This window comes from Aricia agestis, chromosome 7 (assembly GCF_905147365.1).
Source record: "Aricia agestis chromosome 7, ilAriAges1.1, whole genome shotgun sequence".
In the NCBI taxonomy this organism is placed as follows: Eukaryota; Metazoa; Arthropoda; class Insecta; order Lepidoptera; family Lycaenidae; genus Aricia; species Aricia agestis.
The window spans coordinates 3,805,302-3,825,147 of record NC_056412.1 but is presented as its reverse complement, the minus strand read 5'-3'; the positions used below and the strand labels follow the sequence as shown (position 1 = coordinate 3,825,147).

The 19,846-nt window shown below is 36.7% G+C and overlaps 1 protein-coding gene across 6 annotated transcripts in view; it reads left to right on the top strand.

Moving 5' to 3' along the window:
- LOC121728944 (teneurin-m) overlaps positions 1-19,846 on the top strand; it is a 447,859-nt gene that overhangs the window by 230,001 nt on the left and 198,012 nt on the right. The window lies entirely within an intron of this gene.

Here is a 19,846-nt window from a genome sequence, read left to right as displayed (position 1 = left end):
CGTATTATATTATATCAGCCTACCTAGCATACGCCAACGAGATATTTCACTCTCGAGATAATTAAATTTTGACATTATGAGACGAGTAACTACTAGTAGTTACTCGTCTCATAATGTCAAAATCTCGACATTATCTCGACCAAACTCTATAAAAATGTGTTATTTCGATGATAGATCTACGCGAGAAAAAATGTTTGTCATGCTAGGGTGAATAGAGATGAAGAGACAAACCATCAAACATCGAGAAAACATGTAGAGTGAGATATCTCGTTGGCGTATGCTAGGTAGGCAGGTTTAACCAAAACTGAATGAATAAAATCACAAGAAAACAGCTTTCGGTCGCTAGCTGTTAATTAATGTAGTAAACGCCTCCGTGGTCCGGAGGTTTAAAGCCTAGTTCTTGACTCGGAGGTTGTGGGTTCGATTCCCGTGTCATGGTTCGAATTTGCGTTAGAAACATGTTATTTCCAAGTTTGGTTAAGACAATGCAGGCTGATCACCTGATTGTCTGACAAGTAAAATGATCCATGCGTCGGATGGGCATGTAAAAAGTCGGTTCGGCGTCTGATCTGTCGCCAGTCGCGTCGGTCGTCCGTCCCACTGGGTTGTGATGGTAAAGGAATAAAGAGTGCTCTTGTGTACTACGCAGACACTTGGGCACTATAAAATGACTCCTGCGTAACTGGCCTGGTTTCATTGAAAATGACCACCGTCACCGAAACTGGCGTGGGAGTTTGTTAATTAATTAAAACACTACCTTTACGACTCAAGCGATTGTGGTGAAAGTTAATACGGAGATTACTTGAGTCACGGAAAAGAACGTATTTAAAGTGCGGTCTTTTTCGCCGCGTCGTAACAGTTCATCGCGCAATAAATTAAAAAAAATTGCGCTAACAAAGTTGTGTCCTTGCGAATCGCGAAGGGTGCGAAATATTTCAATAGCTTCTATTCCATTTATACCTAGAGCCTACTTTTATTCCCTAAATTGGCGAATTCCGAGTGGGATGCCGATTGCCGGTGGATGACGCTTCACTATTTAACATTCCCTCAAAAAACGAAAAGGTCGAGACGTCAAGGAATTTCTCAATAAACGATATTGATTGGGCATCGATTTCGGTCCATTCACTCTAGTCTTAATCAGGGATTGAAATATATTGAAGGCTTTAGAATTTAGACAAACTATAGATGGAAAATCTACCCTAATTGATGTATAATGTGGTTTTGTTCATGTTTCCTCTTTTAATGCTTTACACTTCAGTATGATTTATTCTTTCGAAAGAATATTATTGTCAAAATAATTTAAGGTGGCACCAGCGGTCATTGACTTTTATAGTCTAGGAGCTATGTGAAAAATCCTCGTACTGTATTCTGTTAGCATGAGAAAGTTATGATTGGTGATTTGAAAACCTGACAACAAACTTGTAGTAAGACATTCGCTTTGATCTCTATACTTAATGTTTACTTTAATCTGAATATTTATACTATATTCCAGCGTAGCGCCATAGCAAAACTGATAAAATTTGTCATACATACACAGGAGCGTATGGTGCTATTACAGTTTATTATCATGTACCTATAATAATATACTGGTCGTTTTACGTAGATTTCAATAGCTATAGCCGAGCCAAATAGCTCTGACAATGATGCGTATAGGACGGCCACTCGTTTGCGACCTAAACCTGGTTTCCTGTAAAGTATACGTAGGAGAGCCATGCTTCGGCACGAATGGGCCGGCTCGACCGGAGAAATACCACGTTCTCACAGAAAACCGGCGTGAAACAGCGCTTGCGCTGTGTTTCGCCGAGTGAGTGAGTTTACCGGAGGCCCAATCCCCTACCCTATTCCCTTCCATAACCTCCCCTATTCCCTTCCCTTCCCTTCCCTACCCTCCCCTATTACCCTATTAAAAGGTCGGCAACGCACCTGCAGCTCTTCTGATGCTGCGAGTGTCCATGGGCGACGGAAGTGGCTTTCCATCTGGTGACCCGTTTGCTCGTTTGCCCCTTTATATCATAAAAAAAAAGTAAATTTATAAGAAAACTTTTTAATTTGCATTGAATCGGATTTATGATCAATTGCAGAGGCTGGTTCTGGTCCCCGTTTTTTCATGGGGAAATGCAAAGGGGAAATGCTTTACGCATCCCCGGCGATTGGGGATATCGCCCGGGGTATGTGGGATTCCATTCTAGTCTACCCACTAAAACCCCATGGTGCTCCACTCCTCGTTTAAGGCAGAGTTGCGGGTACGATAGAACCTACCGCAACTGGTCCTGGCTCTCTAGTCAATATGCACTCGACAAGTTAAAAATGTATGGGATTAAACATAACGCATGTTTAATTGACTGGTTTTCCTACCGCGTATAGCTTTTACTATTTCTACTATTACTGTTTCTATATTATTATATATCTATTATACATATTATTATTCTTTATTGCAAGTAAATATTGTGTGATAGATATCTTGTACATGTTATAGAAAGCAAGATACGTTTATTCTTTTGAAAATTTCAAGTAAGATACTCATCACATTGATTGAGAGCCACTTCGCAGGGCAACGTTAAATAAAACATCGCCTGCATTGCTTCATACTTGCCAACTATCTTCATTCTGCCTTCGTTTGCTACGCCGGTATAAAAGAAAACGATTCCTAGAAATTTTATTCAGTTTATGTACTCGCTTGAATAGGAGCACGATGAATAGACGTAGAGTATAGTCGTAAAGTAATTGATAAAAACCTTACATTATAACTCTATTTTACTCTGATGCCGTGAGGATGAATGTAATATTTTTCTGAATCTTTTGCCTAAAAATTCGTTAATAAAAAAAATTTAAAAAAAATCGGGAAGCGTAAATTTTTTTGGCCATTTAAAGTAGACAAATGCTTGCAACTGCAAAGTATCTCGTTACCAAATTTCACGTAGATCGGTTCACCTTTTGAAGCGTGCAAAGAAAACAATCAGATAGTGACTTTAAGTGAAGCCGGCCCCTAGACGATCAATTGTATTGCCAATATCACGCTTCAGTTTTATTGAACAGTTTATTTAACAATTAGATTGAAGGCGCGCGATGTTCAATATCAACCCTAGACGGTCAATAATATTACGCAATACGTATTATGGCACAATAAAATTGCTCTTCTAGGGGCCCGATTATAGCATAATATAGCGAGCAGCACGTCCAGGGTAAACAGGATAAAATAAACAAGGAAATTGAGTCCGTTGACAAGAACCTGCAATAAAAAGAAGTCGACATTCAATCTAGTTGCACCGCTTATGGCTTTGTTGGAGTATTACATCGTCCCATTGTGATATCGTACTAGGATATATACTGAAATATCAAATGGCGCAAAATATGAATCTCCAAATCGTGCGTCTACGTCTCGCTCTGGTCAGATCTGACCTTTAGATCAGACCAGAGCCAGACGTAGACCACGATTTGGAGATTCATATTTTGCGCTATTTGATATTTCCGTACAAAAAATATAATAGATGTGAAATAGCATGACGCCGCTTGACAGTCTGTATTGCTTTTATTTTTGGTCGCGTCCCGTTTCGTTATATCTTGTTGTGGTAGATACTCCCTCATAGTTCCTGCACTTGCAAGTTCTCTGGTGTTGTGAATTCATAGGCAACGTTAATGGTTTCCACCAGGTGATCCGTTTACTCCATGGCTTCCTTTATTATAAAAAAAAACGTTTTCCCTGGTTCACTGTTTAGAGCTAGTATATATAACAGAGTAGTAACTATCTTGTTATTATACCCCCGCCTTCCTTTAACAGGAATTAGCGACCGACTCACCCTTGTTATTGCAGCGGTTCTGCTGTTGGTTTTTGTTTTATCAGAGCAACTTTTATAAATATACAGGAGATATTTGTTTTTACTCGGCTAATTTAGGAATACGTCGCGCCTTTCTTGGAGGCGACGCCGCAAGCTTACAATTTTGTCTAAAATTTGCCGCATAATACCTAGATGGCACTTTCGAATATTTCTCCGAGCGAATAATCCGAAGTAGTTTTAGCGAAGAAAAGCTCGGGATCCAAACTTTTAAGCAGGACAGTTAAAAGTTTGGTTTAAAAAATATCATGTGAAGGTAAAGCTAAGATAGAGGGAAAGCGACGAAAGTTAGGCGCTCGTAATAGAGCGGCGCAAGTTGAGCTTAATAATTTTAGCTTAAAAGCTCCTCTATCGCTTTCGCGTGAAAGGCTTACGGAGTTCGGTGCACTTGCTTTTTAAGCTTACTTTTGGCAACAGCCTCGATGCAGACTAAGTTTGTATTCAATTAAGGATCTGAAATGCACACCGCTTATGACATACTTCAACATGCAGGGCTAATCTTGATTCCTGTTCGACTCCCAATTTGGAAATGTACCCTTCGGTTTAATTGGTCAACAATCATCGCAGCAAGCGTTTGTTAGGTGGCATGCTGGGAAGTTGTCGAATCCGAATCGAGTACTTATTTGAGAAACGGGCCCCACAAAGCAGAAATCGGAAAGTTATTAATATCGACGCCTAATTTATATACATAATATATTCAATTGTAGGTGAAACTATTGTTTTCTATTATAATTTAATGATGATATTCGATTAAATTCAATCTGATTTAAAAGTTAATCATAAATAAAAGTTCTCCGAATACTGAATCTGTCATTGTATTCCTTTAGTGTGCAGTGAGTACGTCACATTTAAAATAGAAGCATTATAATCGTTAATGATAAGCTGTGTTGTAATTTTAATCAAAATTGGTATTCTATCGACGACGTAAATGTACACAATTTATATAAATAGGTATCTTAAAAATGGCTCTACTTAAAATTTGTGTCAAACTGTTACCACGTAACGAAAAAGTGGGTCAAAAAGTAAACTAGGATAACAATGTTTCGGTGGAGGAAGCGAAAAAAGTTGAAGCTTATCCTGGTTTATTTTTACCTGCATCAGATAAAGTTAGGGTGACATAATCTGCTTGATAGATGGGCTCGACTTAACCTACATTCTAAAGCACAGAATGGAACAGCACTAGGTAACAAAATTATCATTATTTCTTTCATTAAAGCTAGGCTTTTTTAAAGGGGTAATGTTTTAATGTGCGAATTTCTTACGCCGCGCCGGCTTAATTCTCGAACTGGTGGTAGGTCTCATGTAGACTTTCTAAAAGAGTTTTTTCCTGTAATAAAACTAAATTTCATTTCATATAATTATACTTAATTCAAACAAATCAATTTTTTATGAAGAAATTATTTTGCCTCTTCATGTAGTAAGGTCACCAGGGCCAAATAAAGTATAGAAAGAGTTCTACGAGTCACAAACTATTGTAAAGGTAACCTACTCGTACACCTCTATGTATATAATTAAAGTCGCAATTATACTTGTAGTTTTGTTGTGCTACTATTAATTTGTAAAGCAAACTACTGCTTTGTTTCGTATATTATGATGAAGTTGATGCTCATTGCTCAACCACTTTAAAAAATTTGCTTGTGGACTATATGCCTCAAAATATATTATAAGAAATTAACGTGACTGCAACGACTACAAAAATAGTTGAACCACGTATTTTATAAGATTTGCATCATGTATCCCTGCATATTATTTAACGGCTCTGCTAAGCGCACTAGATAATCACTACGTGCCTAACCATCCTCACTTTTTGTTTGAGTTACTATAGCCCGAATAGGCTAATGTTAGGGACATAATCCTGAATCACGCTATGAAAGTTTCTGAAACAGTGCCTCGCTCGATCGGAAGATCTAACTTTCGGACTTCTCACTCATATTCCCATTCTTAAACATACAAGTGAAACCTCTTTCCTTGGGTTCATATAATTAAAAACTTGAGGCTGCTATTGTTTTTGCGGCCTTTTCATTATGCCTCTAAGACATGCAAGAATTAGATTAGATTTCACATATTTACGTGTGCTTTGCATTGGAAAGGGCTATTATAACTTATTTAATCTAGCAAACGTTTTTGAAGCACATTTTTTTTACTTTTTATAACTGTAATTACATTAAACCTTTTCTAACCTTAACATGACTTAGGGTCAGTCACATTACTGTAAGCCTGTTTTAGTTAATTACCTAAGAGTAGCAATAACTTGTAATTAGTAGTTATGCATCTCAAAATATATAGGTACACAAGGTTTATCATATGTTCGTTCAAATTTGTGGAAAAATCAATTTGTCATTGTGGAAAGGTTACTAAAATATTATCTAATTACAGTAATAAATATTTCAGCCAACGTTAAGAAAGCACTTCCCCATTAACGAGATTTATCGCTGATGATAAAACTCAGTCGGAGCGCTTTCCCTAAAAAGTTGCAAAATAATCCTCTTGTCTAAATGCTACTACCGAAATGACCGAATAGCAATTTCCTCTCCCGCCCGCTATTCCCGCACAAAGGGACCCCGACTTAATAGCGGCTATTGAGGTGGCTTCTGGGGTCACTGAAAGACCTGACGCTAAGCAGAGGGTGCGCCAGGAAGCACAGTAAAAGCTGACGCAAAATTACTGCAACTGAATGGGCGTGACATTACTATCAGAAAAAGAATTGATGACTTTGATCAGCTAATGTATATTTCTATACAGTTTATTATGCTCTCGAATCGTTTATTTGCTGATTGGTTTCCGATGCATTTTCCCTGGTATTGCCATGTCGTAGCAAAAATAACTTCACTATTCAGTCCCAAACTTAAACATTGCAATAAATAAATTGCAACAATTGCAACAGTCGCAACAGCTAAGTTTAAATCCAGATGAAAAGTTTAAAACGAAACTGAAAAAAATAGAAAAATTGCAGATTGTAGGTCATGAGACGTTTTTAATTAATTTCAAAAGCCTCCGTAATCTATTCGGGTGCTTAGTATGTATGTATTCCATTACCTCTGATTATTCCTCTAAGAGTATGTATCTCCATAACGGCATAAACGGGGACGTCCCTATTCGGGGACGGCACTAAATCACAGGTCGTCCGTCATGTATAATTCAGAAGCGGGAGCGACACCCCGCGTATATAATTCGGCCAAACCGAAGAAGATACTGGGCGAGCCAACCAATTTTCCGGTCTAGCGGCGACTATCGGCCGATTCAATTTCGCTAAAATTTTATTCGCCGCAGCGCTGAAGCGGACTCGATGGCCGAACGGTCCCCCGAGTTTTCGCGTGGTTTTCGGCTTTCATTCGGCCGCAATGCTGAATAGAAAATATATTAGTTCTAATTATACATATACGGGTGCTGACTAACACCATTAGGATTGATATAAAATATATTTAAGTAAATTTTTTTCTTCGCATACAATATTGTAGCTATGTTATAAGTTTCATCCTTATCATAGTTATTTTTACTTGAAAACAAGATAATAATAGTAATAGTAATATTGCATTCCACAAAACTATACAAGAAAACAGTAAAAGCTAACTTAACTAACTTAGGTTTCGGTCTGAATCACAAAAACTCAATATGATTGACATAACAAAGCAATTTAATACAACTTAATAACTGCAGTACCTAGTAGGTATACACGTAGCCCTATTCAAAACGTGATTCCCTATTCTAGTTTAAATTTAACGACAAATTTCCCGTTGACAAGTAAATTAATATTCCGAACAAAACGTCGCCCCATGTAAAGTAACGCCATCCACCATTTTGTGAGCGAAATTCTCACAAATTACTGTCACCAAACTATTTAATAACGAAATCACTGCAAACAATTCATTATTATATTCTGTCATAATGTCTACAGTTTATGAATCATTACAGAAGTGAACAGTTTTGATCTAAAAACCCTTAAGCTGGACGTTCAATTGAACGCCCAGCTGTAAGCAATTGCTTTGAGCAGATTTTTTTAAAATTCACTCCCTAATGGATAGTTTGTATAACTACGATGCTCCCTCCAAAATTTCGTTTACGATCTCCATCTAAGAAATATCAATCAAAAAGACCCATTAACTCTTTATAACTTCTATTAATTTAGGGTTCTCGAAAGAGATATTCGCGTATCGATGATTTGAATTATTTTGAAAAATATCGCGCAGGGGAGGGTGATTCTCCGCCATTAATCAAACGTTAGCCATTAGAATGGGGTGACGACCGACGACCAATACGTTGTCTATGCGAACTGCATCCGATAATATTTCATCGAAATGCGCGTTATGATGCGCGTGTACCCGAGTGTTATTTATTGTTAAAGTTGTTGCGATAAAATATAACAATTGTCGCTTATAATAATGTTTAGTTTGTGTTTTTAGGGCTCCGTACAAAGGGTAAAACGGGACCCTATTACTGAAACTGATGTCTGTCCGTCTGTCTGTATGTCTCCAGGCTGTATCTCAAGAACCTCTATAGCTAGACTTCTGAAATTTTCACAGATTCTGTATATATATTGTTGCCGCTATAACAACAAAATAAAATGATTATTATTTTGTCGTTATAGCGGCAACAGAGATGTATAACAATCATAATGTTAAACATATAACACCTACTTGGGCATGCACTTCCTTAACGTTAAATACGTCGTCGTCGTCGTCGTGTCTAACGTTAACTACGTCGTGTTAACGTTCAGTTTGCCATAGACTGTAAAGCTTCAAACGACCCCACTAGTTATAAAAAAATACTCGCCAACGAGTAACGCGCTGAAATAAAGTTATATTTTTCGTTCACAACTATCACTCACAAAAATGTCAGCTGGTGACCTAATCATACTTTTTGTTCAAACCACCAATGATACATACATAATGACATAACGAATATATGACTTGACATTGTCTTTTGAACAAAAAAGTGGTTACGCATTTCTGAGAATCTTTTGTAAGACATTGCTACTCTAGTATTTTAGAAACTCATTGCAAACCACTATTCATTGTGCGTTCAGAATAAACAGCTCTGGATGTGGTCAATATGAAGTGTGATTTGATATTTTATTGCTGCGTAGTATTACAAATACTTACTCTCAAAATGCATCACCACATTAAACCCTGATATTAGTACCTTGTAAAATACTATTTTCTACGCTATTTCATTTCATATAGTGCTTATTAGCACTATTTTATAGACTTTTACACTCAATACCACACTGGCTTGTGTGTTAGTAGTTTTAAACGAATCGCGCCGAGTGCGGACGAAACTAAATTGGCCTCTATTATGTCATTAGTACTGAAATTGAATCACTCTGACATGTGATTGAATATTTTCATTCCGACACGCCATGTTGATTGTAAGCTTCGTGATGCCAATTAATTTATCTGTTATTTCTTTGTTACTGTTAATTTGGAATGAATAATAGAATTTATCGTTACGTTAAATCTACAACAGGATAGAATAGTTGGTCGCTATTTTGTATAAGGATTTGTGTATTAACACAAATCCACACCACATTTCTTTCGTTGAGATGAATGGAGTCTTGTTCTAATTAATGATCTAAACTCTAAACAACAAGACTGCATTCATAGCTCAGTAGGTATTTTTTGTGAGATGTACAATTGTTCTATAATGGGCACTGTCCAAAAAAATCACATGTACTTTTTATATTTTTTTTCGTTAAAATAGGGTATTTTCAGAATATAAATTAAATAATTTTGAAATTCATTGGCCAGTTTTTTCTCAATAAATTTTTAAAGTTTCGCTCTGACGTCATCATCGGCGGCCAATAATTGACCTCTGCAGTATGTTTTTTCCTTTCAATCTGATTTATAATGGCTGGTTCGTCAAATGCAAGTTCTCATTATGTGAAAGCTGATACGAGAATCCTACCAAAAGTTCTAAACGTAATGTTAGTCGAATTTATTGCTAATTTAACGCCATTGGAGGTCAAACAAAGGTTAAACATATTTGTTCAAAAATATAAGTAACCAATGGGTATTTTTTTCGTTTATATACAGAAAAACGATCACTGACCTTATTCCTCGAAATGTTTTTGTAATAAGCAAAAAAAAAATGGACAATCCCCATTGTTCATAATTAATGCCAGCGTCCATTATATTCATATTTGCGTTAAGATTAGAGGCAATAATAATTGTAGTTTAAATATAAACTTAACTTAACTGAAATTGGTCTCGGCGAATATAAACTTTACTTGGAACGATATTTTATTTTATGTTTATTGTAAAAATACTGTCACTAACAGCTTGTCGTGAATTGTGAGGTACTTATTAGTAAGTACTTAGTTAAGGCAGAAAAATAGAATTGCCTGATATAATGATGCGAACACATTTTAAATAATATTTGTACTATCAGAGAAGTTGATTCCTAGGTTGATGGGGGACCTACGTGGTTTGGTCGCGTTACGCCAAAACCAGCCGAATTAACATTGAATTGACATGATCCGACCAAATGACGTTAGTATAATATTATTGTCAACTGCCTAGGAATCAATTTCCTCGATGGCATTCCATTCATCATTCCATCGCATCATACTTACATCATATATATCACTTAAATAGTATAATATGGGTGAATTTTTTTATATGGCAAAACAACGTTTGCCGGGACAACTAGTTAGAATACTATTATTATATTCTCCTAAAACGTATTTAAATGAAACAAAGCATGAAATTTTAATAACATTCGACCCCGCTGTGGCATTGTTGGAAGATTCGGATGTTTTATACACCCTCGGGCTACTAGAGGGTAAGATCGCAGTTATTTATAAACCAATTAAAACCTGAAAACGGTAGATAACGAGCTACAACGACTTTTCCATGTAAATCTAGTTATTTATTGCCTGAGTTAATTGCTGTGGGGTTGTGTGGGTTACTGTGTGATTGCTCGTGAATGATCGCGAAAGGTGTAACAAAACTAAGCGATAATACAATAAGTTTTGTATGTGTTCCTTATTTATGTGTTTTTTGTTATGTGTGTTTTGTTTTGTAGTTTATTGTGAAAGTAGCAGCGATAAAAGAGCAATGTAAACACCAAGATAGATAAATGTGCTATAGTAATTATTATGATCGGAGACATCCAAAACGCGATAAAAGGGAGGAATTTCGAAAAAAGTAAATTTCATGTTGACGTAAGACTTTAATCATTTCAAACAAGGTGTACATAAAGTAATTTACATAAATGTTGATAAAAAAAAATGAATATCGACTGAAATTTAGTCCTAAAAATTGTCTACTTGACCATAAAAATGTTACGCAAAAATTTCAAACTATTAACTGAAGTAACTCTTGTGCAATACGTATAAACGGTTATTTCCTTAACGTTTAGTACTGTCTACATTATTTTACTACCAAACCACAGCCAAATGCCTCTTTATGTCGTACTGCACCACCACCCTTTGCACTACTTCTTCCCTCGGACGCCTGCAGATAAAGTTTTAATATTATGTTTGCTTTAGAAATTCAGTGAGTTAGCAAAATGTGTCAATAAACATCCTTAAATTAGAAGTATAATAATGCCTCCCACAACCATTCTGTTGAATTACGTTCCTTGTCAGATTATCGGGTAATCGGCCTTGTATTGTAAAGCTTGTCACACACAGAGCAGGTAATGTAAAGATGTATATTATAGCACAATACATCTCGATACATCTCAATACATCTTTAAATATATAAAAATGGATTTTCAAATGTGTTAGTCGCGCTAAAACTCGAAAACGGCTGAACGCATTGGGCTGATTTTAGTCTTAAAATATTCGTAGAAGTTCAGGGAAGGTTTTAAAGTGACACGAAGTTCACCGGGACAGCTAGTCTTTCTATAGAAATCGTCAGGAAACCACACACGGCAGCTATAATGTATATTTTTACATACCGAGCTATATGAAAATATACATTTATACATCTAAATACATCTCAATATATTTCTGTATATTACGATACATCTCTTCTCTTCATAGGGTGTTTAAAAATTTCTGTGATTATATTATATTATATGTGTATGATAGACAGATACACACAGTGTTGCCACTTGCCACCTTAGCACAGCACTTCACAGCAGGTACTGCAGGCAGTCTGTTCCCCAGAGCCCATATTTTCAATCAAATATCTTCAATCCACATCGTTCTGTTTTTGGCACAATATGTAACAATGCGCGCATCAAAATTACAATCCAATTCATCTTCTGATGAACTATCTAGTAAATCTAATAGTAAGTAACTCGAAAGGCCATAGTATTACAACATTAAAAATAAGAACAACCTGTATAACACTTTAGTAGCTGAAATGTGCGTCAAGCGGGGCGTTTAGCATTGAAATGTAGGGAAAGATACATTACATTACCTGTTGTGTGTGTGATACATTAATATAATGTAAAGATATACATCCCGGGATGCAATGTACATTAATATACATTACCTGCTCTGTCTGTGACGAGCTTAATTCCTTTTCCATTTGTTGAACATCGATCAAATCTATCAAAATAAATATGTTTGTTTTGTACTGACATTTTAACGCCATACTTCACTAACCTAGATATTACGTGGTCGTAGCATCGCCTACGGCGTAGCTTCGTAGCGCTACGCCTCGCGTATGTTAACCGTAAATTGATTAACTTTCAACCTTAACATTATCGAATTAAAGTCCAGTTAGCTGTGGGTGGTTCCTACAAGCCAATGATTGTAAAATTACTGTTAGCACAAAGTGTTTTATGGTTTATCATGGACTATCAATATTAAACATAAAAGGTATGAATTTTCAATTTTGTTAGTCTCGCTAAAACTTGAGAACGGCTGAACCGAATGGTCTTGAACTATTCGTGAAAGTCCATTAAAGGTTTGAACGGTGAGAAAAGTTAGGAGGGAAGTTTTACGAAGTTCATCGGATCATCTGGTTTAGTAATTAATAATTATTTAAACGAAATATAAATGTAATTGAAGCAAAGTTTAGACTTTATAGCATTCAACATTTAGACAGTAATCCTCGAGTAAACTGGTTGAGTCGGGCTCATCATTAAGCGACGAGTAAACAAACAAACAAACACACACAGTAATCCGTGTGCTTTGTCGATTGACGAATCACCTCGTTAGCTCCGGCATGAGGAAGCCCGATGGGGAATATCGATTCCGAATAACGAAATTTTACGACTTGTTTAACGAAATATTCGCACGTTTATAAATCCATAACAGGGTGTAACGTGGGTGTAACAAAACTAAATGACAATACTTTAGGGCGTGTAATGTGTATGTGTCCCTTATATTCACATTACACGCCCTATATATAAACACTAACACTATGAAGTAGAAGCGCTGAAAGACCGATTTTTTTGTTATGGCAAGCGCCCCAGAGTCATAAATTTTCCAAACAAAAGTTAAAAAAATCTCTTTCAGCATTGCTAGTTTCACAGTGAACTCTATACAGGAGAACCATACTCCCCCTCAAATTATCACTTAGTTTTGTTATACTATGTATAAGTATGAATGTGTGTCGTACGTTACGTCTCTTAATACCAAAACCACTGAACCGATTTTACTGTGCTTATTTATGTGCAAATAAATAATAACTAGCTATTTGACCGAGCTTTGCTCGGTGTTCGATAAAACACGAATAAAATGACATTTTCTAAAAATGATTCATAGCTAGATCGATTTATCGCCCCCGAAACTATATATTCATATACAAGAATTGCTCATTTAAAGATATAAGATTTGTAATTTTTAGTTTTTACAAGTAAAGTATGTCTATAAAGGTCTTAATTTGTTATACAGTTTGTATTAAATTTATTATCTATTAAATTACGTTTCTTAACTTTACCAATCGAATTAAAATCCAAATAATTATGCAAGCTGCTGAGTCTAAGGCTCTGTACATCGACGTTCGTCTCTTCAAACAAGGCTCTAGAAAACCTACCAAGTATAATAGTAAAGGTACAGGAATACGATGTAAGCTAACTGAAGTGTAGTCGGCGAATAGAGGCGGTAGCGGTCATTAACCCCCTGTCATAAACTTTATCATATTGCATCATTTTCTATATAAACCGCGATTGACAATGAAGTGTCCTAACTCCTAGTCTAAGGGCGATATCGTATTCTGCACACTTGATGTATACTGAGTATGAAGTCGTCGAACTCATAAAAAGTTGGAGATTATCCTTCTTAGAGTTAACTAGAGGTTTTCCGATGAATCTATAATAGCCTTTGTCTTTACTTCAGGTCAATTTCTTCTTAAGTTAAGTGAATACAGTGCGAGCATTTTCCATATACATACCTAGTCGACTAAAAAGGTCAATGACCGCTACCGCCTTGAATCGCCGGGTACACTATAGCGATCGTAAAGGAGTTGCAACAATACATTACTCTTAGTATTTATTTATGAGCAATAAACTACTTCGCTAATCCGTAACGTACCGTTAAAGTAACGTTTGAGAAAACAAAACTCCGCTTATTGCCGTGAACGTTAGTAATGGAGAGTTTACAACTATGTTCTCATGTTTCATTTAGGCTATAGACTTCTTTCTGACAGCTATAATAATACCAGTTTCCTTCCTGCCGATAAAAATAAAATGTCATTAATGGAGTTTCTTCTTTCATCTTCTTCTAGTCAGCTCTTTCTAATTTTAATTTTATAGGACTCGAAAGGTGTAAGATACTGCAGGGCACGTCATGAATGTTGATTTGATGACTGGCAGTCCCAAAACTTTGTTGAGATTGTTATAGGATAATTTGGGAAACCTGAGAATTTTTAAACATCTTACGAGCTGTTTAAGCCCAAAAGAGTATTTAGTCTAGTATTTAGTCAACCCGACTTAAGTTGGGTTGACTCGTCTAGTACATATGCCAACAAATTCTGTCTGCTTAGGCTATTAGGGTTTGGTAACAGTGACCTACCATGTGGCTGAGGCCCGCCCCATTTATAAATGGAGCTAAAATGAACAAATGAACTTTAATAATTGTTTAAATTGGAACATATTCATTTCATTAAAACAACTTTTAACGTCCAAAAGTCCACTAGCAATATGAAAAGAACTTTATTCACCGCTAAAAACCGTTGTGAAAAATCTCGATGGTTTATAGATTGTAAAAGTTCGGGCCGCGGTCGTAACGCGTAGTTTTCAAATTATCTTGATTTAGTGCGCCGGGAATAGGGACCGAGCGGGACGTGCTGTTTGTTTTGTACAGGATTCACTTATTGATCTATAAATTAAGTAGGGATAGTTAATGTTGAAAGTTAATTTAAGTTGAGTCTAAGTGTCTAAACACAACATGCCGAACATGGACGTACAAAAAAAGAAAATTATTTTTTTGTACGTCCATGATGCCGAAGTTCCGCGGCGGAAGTTCGGCATGATAACGTCAGCAATGTCAAACATTTACAATACATATAACGCGACGGAACTTCGGCATGATGCATAGACTTAATATACAATGAATCCCGACACCCGTGTCCGATCCTTTCATGTCATGATCTATGGCATATTTTATCGACAAATTGGTTCTTAATTTTTTTTTCACTCTCACGGTTATAAAATGGCAGCCATTTTAGTTTTTCCCAGGCTTTCACATTAATTTCACTCGTACTTCTCATGTAAATATCCTATGAAGATAAAAAAGGTCTCATTTGATAGCTAAACTTGTGGACTACGCTTACACAGGCAATATTTTATAAATTTCGTGGAATTAAACATAAAAAACCCAAAGTTTTTTAATTAATGGCTTTCTGTGTAAAATCTAGCGCATTAAACGGGTTTTTTTATTTAAAAAAAATAGAGGAGGTTTTCATCTTAAATAAATTATTTACTTCAATGCTCTAAGTCAGATAGTTTAGAAGTTATAACGATTTTCCTATGAAGTATAGGTCAGATTAGTGTGAATGCCCGACAAAAACTAAAATGGCTGCCTTTTTACAACCGTGAGAGAGAGAAAAAATTTGAGAGCCAATTTGTCGATAAAATATGCCATAAATCATGACATTAAAGGATCGGACACCGGTGTCGGGACACATTGTATACTGTCGTAGCATGTTGTGTTTAGACACTTGATTGTCTCTCTGACAAACTCAATAGTAATTAATAATTATATGTAGTTGCTGTCACCATAGTAAAAGGAGGGGAAGTAAGTTATCTTCATACAAAGGCAAAAACTTTTCATAAAGAAAGTGATAGCCATCGACGGCGTGCTAGTAACTTTGATGCTTATAAACTGTTTTACAAAGTTGCCCGTAAAATACTCTTTTGGGCTTAAACAGCTCGTAAGATGTTTAAAAATTCTCAGGTTTCCCAAATTATCTTATAACAATCTCAACAAAGTTTTGGGACTGCCAGTCATCAAATCAACATTCATGACGTGCCCTGCAGTATCTTACACCTTTCGAGTCCTATAAAATTAGCCGGTCGAAGTACCTTAAGATCCCTCTTTCGTAAAATGTCCTACGAGGAAGAGTCTCGGACGAAACTGTCGATGGCCCGACGCTTGTTATTTTTGTGTAGGCGAGCGTACGAGACTCGCGCTAATTCACAGCCAGCACAAAGGAATATGCACCTACTCGTGTACGTATTAAGAGTCATTAGAACGCTTTCGAATCTACAATTTACGACCCCTCAAAGGATTTTAAACCGCAAATTTTGCGGTGTAAGGTTCAGAATGCAAATATCTCGTTTAATTGTATAATTGTTTAGCAGAACATGGTTTCGCCAATTACTGTAATGAAACTGTAACTTTTATTGTTTGTTTTTGTTTTGAATTCAGTCCCCGTTTGTTTATGTGCTCCCGGTGTTTGAGGAGAACAGTGATCATCATCAGTCAACTTAGACGCCCTTAATTTCAAGTTAAATTATATTGGTAGGACTGGTATAGTGGTATTAGATTGGTAGGACCAAGTAATTTTCATAAAACGACGAGAAGGAAATGTATTATTTTTCATTCCATCAACTTTTTATGATTGCAACCAACGTAGCTCAATCACGACAACGCAGGTTATGAATTCATCTGTTATTACTGAAATTAAATTCCAAATGCCCCACGCGGGCTCAGCCGTGCGAGAAGCACATTGATTGCTGATTGCCGCATCCAATTCCATTTCCCCACCGCACTCCGCTAGGAAGCTGGATTACTGTTTGGTTTCGGTCGCACACAACCGAGCGCTACGGAAAAACCAGAGCTCTATAGACAGGATCGCATCGCAAACATTTTATGCGATATAAAATAATATAGAAGATATTTATAGTGAATATTCGGCGTCAGCCTCCAGCGACGTTGACACGTAATTAACTATCAGAATGGATGGCAAACGAAACTTTAGCTGGAACCTCCGCCGTTCAACTTAAAAGCTTACTTAACTTGCACATTATCGCAGCTCGAATATGATACGATGAACTTAATGGTGCTTCGTTCGGATTTTCCGGGGACCTGGTGCAATTAATTTTTCAGGACAACAGTGCAAATGTCAAAGTGACCAATGTCTTAATTACTGCAATGTTTTCACGCAAGACGGCAGCACCATCACAGACAGTAAACAAAAAGTTTCGTTCGACGTTTGATAACGTCTCTGTCAATATTCTGATATGACGTGTGAAACTTGTCGGATTTTGGTGGGATTTAGACGTGGGAGAGCCATGCTTCGGCACAAATGGGCCGGCTCGACCGGAGAAATACCACGTTCTCACAGAAAACTGGCGTGAAACAGCTCTTGCGCTGTGTTTCGCCGAGTGAGTGAGTTTACCGGAGGCCCAGTACCCTACGCTATTACCTTCCCTTTCCATCCCTACCCTCCCCCATTATCCTATTCCCTCTTAAAAGGCCGGCAACGCACCTGCAGCTCTTCTGATGCTGCGAGTGTCCATGGGCGACGGAAGTTGCTTTCCATCAGGTGACCCGTTTGCTCGTTTGCCCCCTAATTTCATAAAAAAACTGTATGTGCTAGTATCACCCTCTGCTCCGACCTTTGCATAATATTCCCTTTTAGTCGTGCCATATCCAACTGAACCAACTAAAGTAACCTACTTTGGTAGCTGCAGAATTTCAGATAAAATTGTCAAAATATACGAGCGGCAACTGGCAACACTCGTCGCGTATAACCTCTCCGAATATAGGTTGCACCTAATTAGAGGCGTGCAGCCGCTTTGACACGCTTTTTAAAGTGATCTCATTATAATTGGATAAGCACTCCAACTCAATACAGGTCCCATGTGACTGACGAGACTAGTGAAGTATTCCTAAAGTTCAAACGGTGTATCGAGGCACAAAATTTCAAATGAAATGTCAAATTTGTATGTTTGTTTGTGTGTTCGTGCCGTGTTTTGATTACTATGACGTCATAACTTGCAGGCTAGGTTATTTACAAGTACCGGTCGACTCGCATTTGAAAATGCTTAGCAATTTAATAACGTTTTTTATTTTTTTATTTACATATTTTATTCTAAAAAAATATCTAATTACTTAAAGGGGATGTTTTAACAAGCTAAATAAACACGGCGCCACAAAATATAGGGTTACTTCATTATAAACGGCGCATATATTTTTATTAATTATTTTAAATTCTAATTAAATTTACTTAATTATACAAAAATATTTTTACCGTGAATATTCGTTTCAAAAACGATTTAATTTTCGTTTCCTAGAGAATAATTGACCAGTCCAAAACACTCAGAAGATTCGTAAAATATTACCCAGGCGTATTATAGTGAATAGGTAGAATATCCTAGAGAAATACTACATTTGCAGGCAAAAATTTGATTAAAATGCTTTCTTACAATAAACATAATTATACATATGAAGTCGGTTAAAAACGCACACGCACACTCGCACTGTGGTGTAAGAATAATTTAAAGCATTTTTTTTTATTTGATTTGATTTTGTTAAAAAATAACGCAGCCAACAGCTGTTCCCAAAACCTAACTACAGTGGGGCCTAAAACAAGACCGTTTTCGAATTAACAAGGCGTCCGGATTATAGTATGCAATATTTAATTCTCATATTTAATGTTAATAAAACGCATGTTTGACCTTAGTTTCATTCATAAATTTTTTAATTATAGCATAAAGACAAAATGTACATGTTCATAAAATACAAGTTAAAACCATTAAGAAATCAGTAAGTTAAAATAAAAAAAACATTACTTAATTTCTTTTTCAAAAAATCAGTAAGTACCTAATACTCTTCTGTTTATGATTTTCGCACTTCATTTCGAAAGCCCGGTCTCTAAGTTGACGGAGAAACATAACTTCGTGGATATCAAATTCGTTATCTTCAGCCCATTTTAAAGCAGTGTTTAAAGCTCCGGCCGGCCGGATTACAGCTCGATCACCGAACAAGCGCGAGCCGGATTACCGAGGCCCTACCGTATATCAATTAAGTAAATTATTAATCACAATATTGTTAAAGTACCTACTTTAACAATCACTTTCTATCGATATTCATAACAGTCGTTAGATCAACGATATTTTAACTACTCCTAATCACAAAGAAAATCAACTTTGACATCCATTATAGTACATTTCGATGTGCTGTAATCGACGTAATTAAATAAAAAAATATTGCGATCCAAATTCAAACCTAATAACGCGAGGCGCAGAGTCGAAAATCATGTAACCGAACAATTTAGGGCGGAATCACTACCGTACCCTTCTGTATAACTAAGAACCCATTATTTCACTTTAAAAGAGTTTGAGATAGGAATCTAATGCCGCGTGACGATCACGGGCGATACGGTTTGATGATTGTCAAGGAATTTTGACGACAGTCGTCGTTTATCGATTACTGTCTTTATTCCGAAAGCGGAAGACTTAAAATCGCACGCCGAGCGGCACACATGTGTTGGCAGTGAGTACACACGAATTACGCCTGTCAAAACAATCGCTACATAAATTATGAGCTTTATGTCCTCGGTAATAGAGCGCACAGTAGCCTCGGGGGCCGCACAACGATTGTAAGGACGAAATGAAGCCGCACATGTTCCAGACTTTCTCGACGGATTCGAGCGGCGGACTTTGAGCGT